This window comes from Heteronotia binoei, chromosome 13 (assembly GCF_032191835.1).
Source record: "Heteronotia binoei isolate CCM8104 ecotype False Entrance Well chromosome 13, APGP_CSIRO_Hbin_v1, whole genome shotgun sequence".
Lineage (NCBI taxonomy): Eukaryota > Metazoa > Chordata > Lepidosauria > Squamata > Gekkonidae > Heteronotia > Heteronotia binoei.
Window position 1 is genome coordinate 29,780,950 of NC_083235.1, and position 12,023 is coordinate 29,792,972.

Sequence of the window (12,023 nt, forward strand, 5' to 3'; positions counted from 1 at the left end):
GTATTTATATACCGCTTTTGCTATCCGTTCCAACGTGTGTAGAATATAGATAAGTAGATACAAGTTTACAGGCACAGGCAATCTGAAAGCAATTTTAAAAAACAACAACTACAAGTGTATATGCTGTGCGTGTGTAGCCAGTAAACACACCCAAGACACAACAGTTTAACATTCGTCATCAAATAAGACATGAGGAGGAAGCATCCAAGATCCTAAACGTTCAGAAACCCAACCAATAAAGATGGTTAAGTGCCCCCCCCCCACCGCGTCTAGACAATTCCATTGCATTACGCTGAACTTCTTTCATGCCTACGTGTCTTGAAACCAAAACCTGCTGAAGACCGTGGGAATCGTGCCCAGTTATACTTGTGGGTGTTAGAGACCTGGCCTAACAGGTTTGATCTCGCAAGAGCGGAGCTGTTGGCAACGGTCTGCTGCATTTGCTTCAGCAGCCACCTGCCTTTGAAACTCACCCAGGACGCCACAAATACGAATTTTGCTTAGAAACAAATCCCCAAAGCTTCAGGGGGACTTCGCTTTAGCAGCGCAGAAACCAGTCTGCGATCCTCTGCACTGTGGGCTCATTCTGGAAAGAAGACCTATAGGACTAAAAGGCATCTGTCTCGTCGATTTCCTTCACTGCATTCCCCAAAGAGGCACTTCCATGGCTCTACCGTCTATGGTGATACTCAGGGCTTTTTTTTGGTAGAAAAAGTCCAGTAGGAACTCATTTGCATATTAGGCCACACCCCTGACATCACCATTGTTTGACACAGGGCTTCTTCTACAAAAGGAGCTTATTTGCATATTAGGCCACACCCTTGATGCCAAGCCAGCCGGAACTGCGTTCCCGTGTATTCCTGCTCAAAAAACCCCCTGATACCTCCTCGTTTCTGGTGTGTGCCGTTGTGGTTGGCTGCTCCTTTCGACTCACGTCTAGGATGAAATCTAGGGTTTACACCATTTTTGAGACTAACCGCTTGTGTCGAAAGAGTCAAACCCTCCCCCCCATTACTGCTCGTTCGACCACCTTCGTGAACAGGAACACACAGATAAAACAAGCCAAGCAGGAGGCTCTTTAAATATTCTGCATTATAACCCCCTCCCCCGGATATTTGGCCACCTGTACTGTTCCTTGGTTTTCTACATCTCTTAGTAACTAAGGAAGTTTCTCATCAGAGGAGTCAAAGCCAGCTCCAAGCAACAGGAGAATTAAGTTTGATCTTCATTCTGATACAATCTGGTACTATATGGTCAATAGAATCTATTGGATCTGAACCACAGGTATATAATCTATCAGAAAATGTAATACCTTGGCATTGTCCCATTAAAACTGCAGTCAGTGGTGCATGCAACCATCCTAACCCAAATGCCCTTCTATACCTTGGTATTGTCAGCAGAAGAAAATATCTTGGCATAAAAGAGTCAATCGTGTGTTTTAGTCTCCGCCATTGGGGGAAGGAGCGTCTCATTTTGGCCAGACGCTGCTGGTTCTTCGGTGCCTGGCTCTGGCCTGCCTGGCTAGCTCCGGTGACGTCGCACCACGGATCATTTCAGAGCTGATCCCATTCATCCTCCTGGAAAACAGTAAAGCCAGCGATTCCATTTTATAATAGGGACTATGGAACTGAAGAAAGAGCACCTCTGTATTTCTAAAACAGGCCCCAGTGGAGCTCCCATTTATGCTTGTGAGGTTTTTTTTCAGGGGGGTGGGGTGTTGTTTTAATTATTAATTCTCCCATTTAACATCCGGGGTGCGGTAGGGGAAGGGACAAAGATCTCCTTGTTTTTTTTTAAAAAACTTAATTAATTAAGAGCCGCTGCTAACTTAAGAATCCGGAACTCACTGAGCTACAGTCTTTAGGCCGTTGGTATCAGTGGATTCGCTGGGCTTTTTACACCAAAACAGGTAAAGGTCGACCCGTTAAGAGTGTTTAATTGGGCCGCGTTTCACTGTAAACAAATAAATTAAAAAGTACTTAACCTTATTCATCTGTACGACTCTCCGCTTCCTCCTCTCATCCTCTCTCCTCCCACCCCCTTCACTTAGGTTGTTAGAATACTTCCCTCTCGAAATAGTTCCCACCGGAGTAGCAAGCAAAGACATTACAGAGTGTCTTTTAAAAAGAAAGGGGGGATGGGGGAGAGCTCTTATTATGGGAAACGTGCATCCAGCCTGTGTAACTCTATTAAAGTAATAATAATAACGCTACTAATAAAACCCATCCAATGAAATAGTGGACCTTCAGGGATTTGCATACGGAGAGCAGGGAGAGCAAGCTCTCAATGCAAAGTGACGCTAAAAGGGAATGCTACCTCTTGGAAGGTATTCTACAGGTCCGTCCCTGAGCTAGATCGACATTAGAAGCGCCTGGTCGGTCCCAGAGACCACTGAACTCCCAAGGAACGTTCCAAGCATACACTCCAGTCAAGGTCCTGTTCTAGCCTGGCCCTGTCCACTCGGATCTATGTCCCGCACGTTTCCTTGAGACTTCACTTTCCAAGCAATGTGTTTGTCTCAGCAGCCATAGGCCTGTAGATTCTGTTTTCTGTTCTGGGGGGGGGGGGGATGTATTTATATGTGCATGTGAGAGCGTGTGTGTGCACCTGGATGTCATGGTGGCTTCTGGTGACTGACCCCTACTAGGGGCCTGGAGGATACTCAGGGAGGTGGCTGAATAAAACCTGCCCCCGCCTCCCAACTGCTGGTATTCCAAGGAGGTTAGCCTTCTGAGTCCTTGCCAGAGTCCTTGTTTAGCTTCTGAGATCCGACCAGATCGGGCTTGCCTGGACTATCCAGGTCAGGGCGCCTGGAGATCCTTTTTGACTTCATTCTGGTTTGGGTGACAATTTAGAAAAGCTGAGGGAACCAACCATCCAAGACTTGCCGGGTGATTGCGAAGAAGAATGCAATCCAAAACAGAGTCACCCCCTTCAAAATCCATTAAATTCAGTGGTCTGAGACTGGCCTGGCTCTGTTTAGGAGTCTATTATGGTAAGCCTCCTAACCTTAGGTCGTTTGTATTCTTGAGATGCCTAAACCTGTCACGGGAGGTTCAAAGAACAATTCAAAAGGTCCACGCCACCCGAAAGATGGAGTGCAACTTTGTTAGAGAGTACCATTTCATCCCATTTTTCTATGTTCTGGTTCTGGTTAGCTTAAACCAAGATCAGTCAGGAGATGGGGGCTAGTTGATATAATTTCAGACCCCTGACTTCGTCCACAGGCTCTCTCATGCGTCGGCCTTCGACTTGACTGCTTTTGTGGAGAAGTAAGGAAGCAAGCCTCGCAACCAGCGGTTTCTGGGGCGCCTCGACGTCCTTTCGTTGGCGCAGATCGGTTTGCCCGAAAGGCTTGCAAAGCTGAACTGCGTGTTGCGCGAAGATCTCTTCCCTCGTCGCCTTCGGGTCTTCCAACATGCAGCCCTGTTGCAAAACAAAGCAGCTGGGGCTGCAACTAAACGATGGACGAACGGAAAGGCAGAACCTTCCCAAGGGCATGAATAGGAGATCTACAACAACCGTCCAGTCTCACGGGAGTGAGATTGAAATAGAAAAGAATCCTTCGGCAACTGGGCTGTGGACCGGTTTGCCAATCTTGCAACAGAACCACATCCGGAACATGGGCCCTTAGAGTAGGTATCAGACAGTTTCGGGGGGGGGGGGATCAGATGTTTACAGTTGGCTTGGCTTTTGTTCCAGTGAACTCTTGCACTTGTTTGTCTTTCAGAAAATTGTGGGGGTGGCTTACAGGTCCCCTTAGAGAAGCTCTCCCGCTCTTTCTCCATTTCAATAATTAATCAATGCGCAGCTGTGTCGTGTGGGGCACTCCGAGCGCCTTGCTACGTTCTGCAACCTTGCTCCTGAGGAATTGTTAGGCAACCGGGGCGGGGGGCCTGCTTCTCCTACGGTCCTATGCCAGTCATTTGATCTTAATTTTCTTACTGTAGTGTTTCACGTTTCCAGGAGTCGAAATGTAACAAGCGTCGCTTTGGAAAGCGATGGAAGGCAAGTAGGAGCTCACCTTCAGATAAAAAAAAAACACTGGAAAACAGCTCAAGCGAATAAAGACACCGGTTGCAATCTTATGCATGCACATTTGAACAAATCCCACAGAATTCAAAAGGAATTACTTCCTAATAAATACCTATAGGATTCAGTCGGACCATCTTTTTTTTTTTTTTTTGTAAATTCATCATATTCTTTTTTTTGGGGGGGGGAGGGTCCCCAAATTTAATGTTATGTTCATTTGCTTTTCTTAAAAAAAAAACCCTCTTTCCTGCGTGAAATCTAACAATAGCTGAAAACTCGACTCTTTTTTGCTTTTGTTCAGAGAATTCTGAATCACGCCAAAATATATACCCGTAGGTCCCGAAGAACGGACATCCCAAGTTTTTTGGAGTGCTTCCAAATCAAAGTCCTTTGCGCCAAAATGCTGGTGAGCTCTTCCTTCGATTTCATCCTGATTTTTATTTTTTTTTAGCCCTCGACAGAGGAATTTTAAAAGTTTATTTGCCAATAATTAATTTACAGTCCAAGCTAGAAAACACAGAGAGCACCAGCATCCCAAGCGTCCTTACTCCTGAGCAAGCCCCTAGATTTTCAGATGTTTCTTAGGAAGCGTGAGGCTCAAGTCCAGTAGCCCCTTAGAGACCCAAGTTCCAGGATGCTAGAAGCTCACCAGAGTCAAAGGCTCTCTATCACAGATGTATTGCCATCCATAGAGATGGCCTGTTCCCACCAGTCCCTCAAATGCCTGTCACACACCGCTGGCTTGCGAAGTCTTTTTCTGCACCTACTCTACTGACAACAAGGAGTCCTATGGCACCTTTCTTCAGATCCCATTTTCAAGATCCTGTAGCTGATCGGGCGAAATTCGCTCAGGCTTATAACGTTGCAATTTATTTCTACAAGGCGAAGAAGAAGAAGAAGGACGGGGAGGGACGGTGGCTCAGTGGTAGAGCATCTGCTTGGGAAGCAGAAGGTCCCAGGTTCAATCCCTGGCATCTCCAAAAAAGGGTCCAGGCAAATAGGTGTGAAAAACCTCAGCTTGAGACCCTGGAGAGCCACTGCCAGTCTGAGAAGACAATACTGACTTTGATGGACCAAGGGTCTGATTCAGTATAAGGCAGCTTCATAAGAAGAAGAAGAAGAAGAAGAAGAAGAAGAAGAAGAAGAAGAAGAAGAAGAAGAAAAGATTAAGCTAAATTAAGCGTCAATTGACTACCGTCATTAAAAGGCAATCTCCAAATGTAATCAAGACGCCGTCAAGGATCTAGCCGAACTGACGTTCTAAATATACAACCCCAATCCTATTGTATTTTCTATCCAATGTCCTATCCTGTCTATTATATTGATTCGCTCTGTGTAATCCGCCTTGAGTTCAAGCGAGAAAGGCAGACTATAAATAAGGTAAATGCAATAAATAAAACATTTATGGCGCACATAAAGTAAATTCCATTGAGATGGAGGGAAAGCAGCAGCACCGTATAGCCGGACACGCAGACTTCCTTGGCTGTTTGTGAGACCGATTTCATCAATTGAAGTTAACTTGATCTAGTCCTGCTAAGTTCAGTAGGAATGTTTAAAGCACATGTTCTTTAAAACCAGCTGAAGATTGCCTGTCTGGTGTCCAATTGTTTTTAATTAACAGAAATACTATTTGGAAATTAAACTGGTCCAAATAAAATAATAGGGAGGGAGAACAACCCTGACACACCATCAGAGAAAGGAGCTGTAGCCCTATTTATACAGGTTTTTACATCAATGCCAATTCTCAGGGGAACTTCTTTTTAGAGGAGGGAGGAGAGAATTTAACAAGATAAAGTACTATTAATTGCTTTACAAACTCTGATACTTAACACATCAGTTGGTTGGAAGCAGATGAATGGAACTTATTTGCCACAAATGTTCTCAGGATAAAAAAGTTTCTAATTTCACCAAGATTTTCTTTTTTACAGGTAAAGAGCTCTTGGACCAGGCATTTGGCAACAATACTAAGGTTTCTAACAGCAGTTTTGGCTTTCCGCCATTAACTTTGATCTGAAACTCAAGAATGTTACCATTTAGAAAAGGCATCTTGTCTACCTGGCATTGAAAGGGAAAGACATAGAGGGAGAAAGGGCTAAAGTGTGCTGAGGGGGTAGTGATGAGAATCAGGGCCTTTTCCCCCCTTCTTTTTTTGAGCAGGAACACACTGGAATGCAGTTCTGGCTGGCTTGGTGTCAGTGGTGTGGCCTAATATGCAAATGAATTCCTGCTGGGTTTTTCAACAAAAAGCCCTATGTGAAGCAATGGTGATGTCAGTGGGTGTGGCCTAATATGCAAATGAGCTCCTACGTGGCTTTTTCTACAAACCCCCCCCCCCCAATTGAGAATGATGTTAGAATTATAGTGAAGGCTTTCTCCAGAGCAAATGAAGAGCTTGGGGGGGAGGGCGCTCATGGGCTATGCCTTGCTGTTTGAAGAGCAGGCTGGCATAGTGGCAAGGAGTGCCTTCTATCAGCTGCATCTGGTTTGCCTGTTTTCTGGTTTCCTAGACTCATCTGATCTGGCCATGCTATTCCAGGCTTCTGTAACCTTACTGTTGGATTACTGCAGTGTGCTCTACATAGGGGTACTCTTGAGACAATACAGAAACTACAATCAGTGCAGAATGTGGCAGTCAAACTATTGTCAGGGGCTTGTCACGCGGAACAACTTTGAAAAAGTTACAGTGGCCATCACTTAATTTCCAAGTTCTATTCAAGGCACTGTTTTGAAGTTCTATTCAAGGAACCTTTAAATCATAGCACTGTCTGGGGACCATGTCTGAAGGACCATGTCTTTCTATAGTTCCTTGTGCAACCTTCAAGCAGCTATTTTTGGTTATCCTACCACTTAGAGTGGCCCATCTGACATCAACTAGAACAGGGCCTTTTCTGTTGTGGCTCCTGCTCTGTGGAATGAGCACCTTGAAGAAGTGGGGGGAGTCCCTTCCTTAGAGATCCTCAGGAGATGCTGCAAGGCTTTCTTGTTTGCCAGGGCTTTTGAGGGGATTGAATGGCAGGTATCTGTTAAGGGAGGGAGCAAGGAAGGTTTTTTTTTCTGGTTTGAAATGGAAATACATTAAACTATTATTGCAAACCACCTTAAACCACAAGGAAAGGCAGGGTATAAATACTTGGATAAATAAAATAAATAATAATGTGGTGGCAGAGAGGAGAACATTTTAAACAAATAAGCCCCAGTCAAATATGAAACCAAAGAAATAAATATTAACTGTCTGATCCTAAAGGTTTACATGGAAGGAAGAAATTCTTATTAAAATCAGAATGACTGAGATCCTGAGAACATTTATGTGATGCAAGTTCCCTTGACTCACTTCCAGCAAACTGAGGTGCTACTGATCAGGTTGTGAAGGCTGGTTCACACATATATATTGGGGAGGGGTGGTGGCTCAGTGGTAGAGCATTTGCTTGGTAAGCAGAAGGTCCCAGGTTCAATCCCCAACATCTCCAACTAAAACTTGTACAGGCAAGTGGGCATGAAAAACCTCAGCTTGAGACTCTGGAGAGTCACTGCCAGTCTGAGTAGACAATACTGACTTTGATGGACTGAGGGTCTGATTCAGTATAAGGCAGCTTCATATGTTCATATAAGTCCACCAGGTAGTGAGACAGTAGCATCCAGTGATGACCTGCATGTATGAATGAGCCATAATGGATCAAATACAGATGGAAATTTCTTAATAACACTAAAAATTCCATTCTTTTCAGTGTATACACTGGTTCACACTTGCATACACAGAACTGTATTTCCGATCTCATGATGGCTCAAGAAGGTCTGTATGACATAACTGAAAAGAATAGCATATGAGATGAAGCCAGAGAACGTTTCTGTGTGTGATGTCTAATTTGTGGTGGCTCATTTTCACATGCAAGTCAACTCTTGATGCCGTATTCATTAAATAATGAATATAATGATGTACCTTCATGAAGTTCAAAACTGGGAAAGTGGCTAAATTTCACTGGAAACAATATCACATAATACTCTTACCTATGCAGTGAGTAGATTAGCTGATATATAGTGTGGTGCTTTGTTTATTCCATCTTTATTTATGAGAAACATGATTTAGCAAAGAATACTGAGCTTCGTTGGGCTCCCCTGTAAGTTGGCAAAATATATAGGTACATTGGGCTGGAATTAATTCTAAAGCAGCAGTATGTCAGTCAACCACTGGTGTGCCTTACTGTCTAGCAGTTGTCATCAACAAAGTCAAACCAATGCAAACCGTTGGTGGATTTGAACAACTTAAACCTGTTCAGTCATGCTACAAAATATAGATCACCACATTCAGCTTTCCTATAGATCCCAGTCCCCCAGACACACACTGCTGCAGTGGTTTGCCATCTTTGTGCATGCTCTTAAGCAGGGCTTTCTTTGTAGAAAAAGCCCAGCAGGAACTCATTTGTATATTAGGCCACACCCCTGGCATCACCATTGTTCCACACAGGGTTTTCTTGTAGAAAAAACCCAGCAGGAACTTATTTGCATATTAGGCCACACCCTTTAATACCAAGCCAGCCGGGACTGCATTCCTGTACATTCCTGCTCAAAAAACCTACTGCTCCTAAGCATCACAGCTTCCAGAAACGTGCAAACAGAACACTTAGTCATTTCCTTTTCATATGGTAAAGTAGAGATAGAATTATACATGAGACAGTCATCAGGGTTTTATAGATGAAAAGAATAAACATCTAGTCTGTAAATTTCAAAAGGGACTTCATGAGTTGGATAAGCTGACCAAGATGTTACTCAGTCAAGGCTTCAGATAAGGCAAAGCTGACCTTTGTCTTTACAGTAGACACAGAGATGGAAGATGGACATTTATTCTGACCTATGTTGATTATTTTGCCATGAAAGTCAAAATGACTGTGCTGAGATTATATCCCAACACAACAGGGAAGTAGAAGTCAAACACCTAGGCACTGATAACTTTTACCTGGGGATTCAGATTGAATGAGAACCAAGTGGAAGTTTTCTTTTTAGTCAAAAGCAGAAGATACTGGAACTGTTGCAAAACCTGGGCTTGGAAGGTGTCAATCCATGGCCACACTAATGGAATCAGGCTTCTACATAGCAAAGGTATCCAAGGAACCACTGCCAGATGACAGTAACTACAGAGCTGCCACAGGCAAGCTTTTCTACTTAGCTGTGACAACAAGACCTGACATTGCAGCAGCTGTAAGTATATTATCCACAAGGATTAGCACACCCACCACAAAGGATTGGACTGTAGTTAAAAGAGTGATGTGGTACCCACTTTCAACTGAGACTGTCAGCAATGAATAATCCTACACTGTTGGGATATGCTGATGCAGACTAGGCTGGAGAAAGATCAGACCTAAGATCTGCTAATGGTCAGGGCTCTTTTTCTAGAAGGAGCTCCTCTGCATATTAGGCCACACCCTCTGATGTAGCCAATCCTCCTGGAGCTTACAGTAGGCCCTGTACTAAGAGCCCTCTAAGCTCTTGGAGGATTGGCTACCTCAGGGGGCGTGGCCTAATATGCAGAGGAGCTCCTGCTAGAAAAAGAGCCCTGCTAGTGGTTATGTGTTTTTTGTGGGGGTGGTGCTATAAGTCGGGCAAGTCATAAACAAGAAGTTGCTACCCACTCATCTACTGAAGCAGAATTTGTATCCACTTCTGAAACATGCAGAGAATTAGAGTGGCTTATAATATTCCTGGAGGATTTTGGTGTTGAGGAACCCTTGCCAGTTCAACTGCTAGAGGATAGCTAGAGTTGTATAGCCCTCCCTTTTTCAGAAAGGAACAGTGTGTGAACAAAGCACATTGGAATTAGGAACCAGGATGGAAGGGTCCTGCAGGGACAAGGAGTTGTCAGGCGTTGTCCCATTGACATATTTGCCAAGGAGTTGTCAGGAGTTGTCCCATTGACATATTTGCCAAACCACTACCGAGAGACAAATGCCAAGGCCTGTGGGACAACCTGAACACTGTGAACCTTGATGACGTACAGAGTCAAGAGGGAGTGTTGGGGTGAGTGACTCAGCATACATGAATATTGGGGGTGGGGTGCCACATCACTCTAAGTGTGTATAAGTGTTATCTCCCTGAATGGGATGCCTCTCTTTGTTTTAAAATGGGAGCTGCCTTCTCACCTCTCCTTTTCTTACTTTGTTCTCTCACTCATTCACATGGCCTTCCATGGAGACACGTTTGGCTGTTGGTCTCTCCTGTAGACAAAATAATGTCATACTTCCACACAGACAATGCCGGATAAGCTGCTCATTTGTGATAGGGAAAGTTCTCCCTAGATTAGGCATCTTTTGACTGCTACCTGAATGTGAACTGGATCTACTTAAACAGATGTAAGTTTTTACTTTTTGCAATATACTTCTTGGGATATTTATTTACTGTGCTCAGTATCATGCTTCTATGACTGGGCAAAACGTTGCTATATTAAACATCCCAAAAGTTGTATGGGAAAACTCATTTCACAGTAACAATATGATTCTAGCAAGAGTTAAATCCTTGAAAACCCATAGAAGTCAATAGGCTTGGAAAGGTGTAACCAGAATTTTTTTTTTAAAGAAAAAAGCCCATCAGAAACTCATTTGCATATTAGGCCATACCACCTGATGTCACCATTGTTCCACACAGGGCTTTTGTGTGTAGAAAAAGCTCAGGAGGAACTCATTTGCATATTAGGTCACACCCTCTGATGCCAAAACAGCTGGAACTGCGTTCCTGTGCATTTCTGCTCAAAAGAAGCCCTGAGTGTGACTCTGTTTAGGCAGGGGTGGAATTCAGCAGGAGCTTCTTTGCATATTAGGTCACACCTCCTGATGTAGCCAATCCTCCAAGAGCTTACAAAAAAGAGCCTTGTAAACTCTCAGAGGATTGGCTATGTGGAGAAACGCCATCTTAGTTAATGGTGGTGCTTGGTTGGGAGGGAACATGAAACTCCTAAGGCAGGCTTTGTGGCCTAGCCTTCCCTTCACTCCCTCCCCCCTTCCGGAGGTAAATCATCAACTCTAGGGGGAAAGCCTCCTAGAGGGGCAGGAAGTTCTTTTGTTTTATTGGAGTGAGGTGGAAAAAGGGCAGTTTTCAGCCGGCCTTCAAGGAGAGAGGTTGTCAGTCTGTGGGCTCCTGACTGTGGGAGAGGCCTACTCAAGAGGAAGAGGACCCCAGGCAGTCAGACCGAGTAAGTCATCCACAAGGCAGGGCAAGTTTAGACCAGGGACGGGAGGATGCGTTTAAATCCACCTTTTATTTGTCATTCTGGTTGCTGTTTGGGTGCTGTGCTAAACTTTTACATGCAACTGCTTTTTTTTCTTTTCTTTTCTTTTCTTTTTCTCTTCTAATTAAATATTTTTACTGTTTTGAATGCTGGCAGTCAAACTTTGTACCACATATATCCCCAACCGCTTTAGACTACGCTTTATGAAGGGGGCCCTGGGGAAAGGGGGAAGGCCTGTGGTTGGATAAGGTGCCAGTCCTCCAGGGGTTCCCCGAAGAAGTGCTGTGGTCTCTGTGATACCCAAGTACAGGGTGGCAGAGGACCTTGAGGCCTGGCCTCAGAGCTGGAGAGGGGGATTGGGAGTTCTGTTCCTCTCAATCTGAACCCCTAGACTGAGCAGGTGGTGGCAGCGAGCCCAAGTGGCTGGAGGAGAAATAGCTCCCTCCAAAAAGGGGAATGGGGTCTGGTAGGCAAACCAGGGTCGTTCCGTCACATTTGGCGGCAGCGGTGGGATAAGAACAAACAGAGAACTTGATTGGCCAGGCATTTTTGTTTTTGATACGTGCAAGCACCCAGAGGAAGCAAGAGAGGTTTTGTTTTATTTTCGGGTTAACTGGAGTAGGGAAAGTTTAGTTTAGTTAGGATAAAGCATGCCAAGAGATGGGACATCCTGAAGATGACAAAGCCACAGTTCCAGGAAGAGTGTGCAAAACAAAATCTGGAGTGTGACAACATGACAGTAGCAGATATGCAAGACCTCCTGTTGGAGCATAATCAG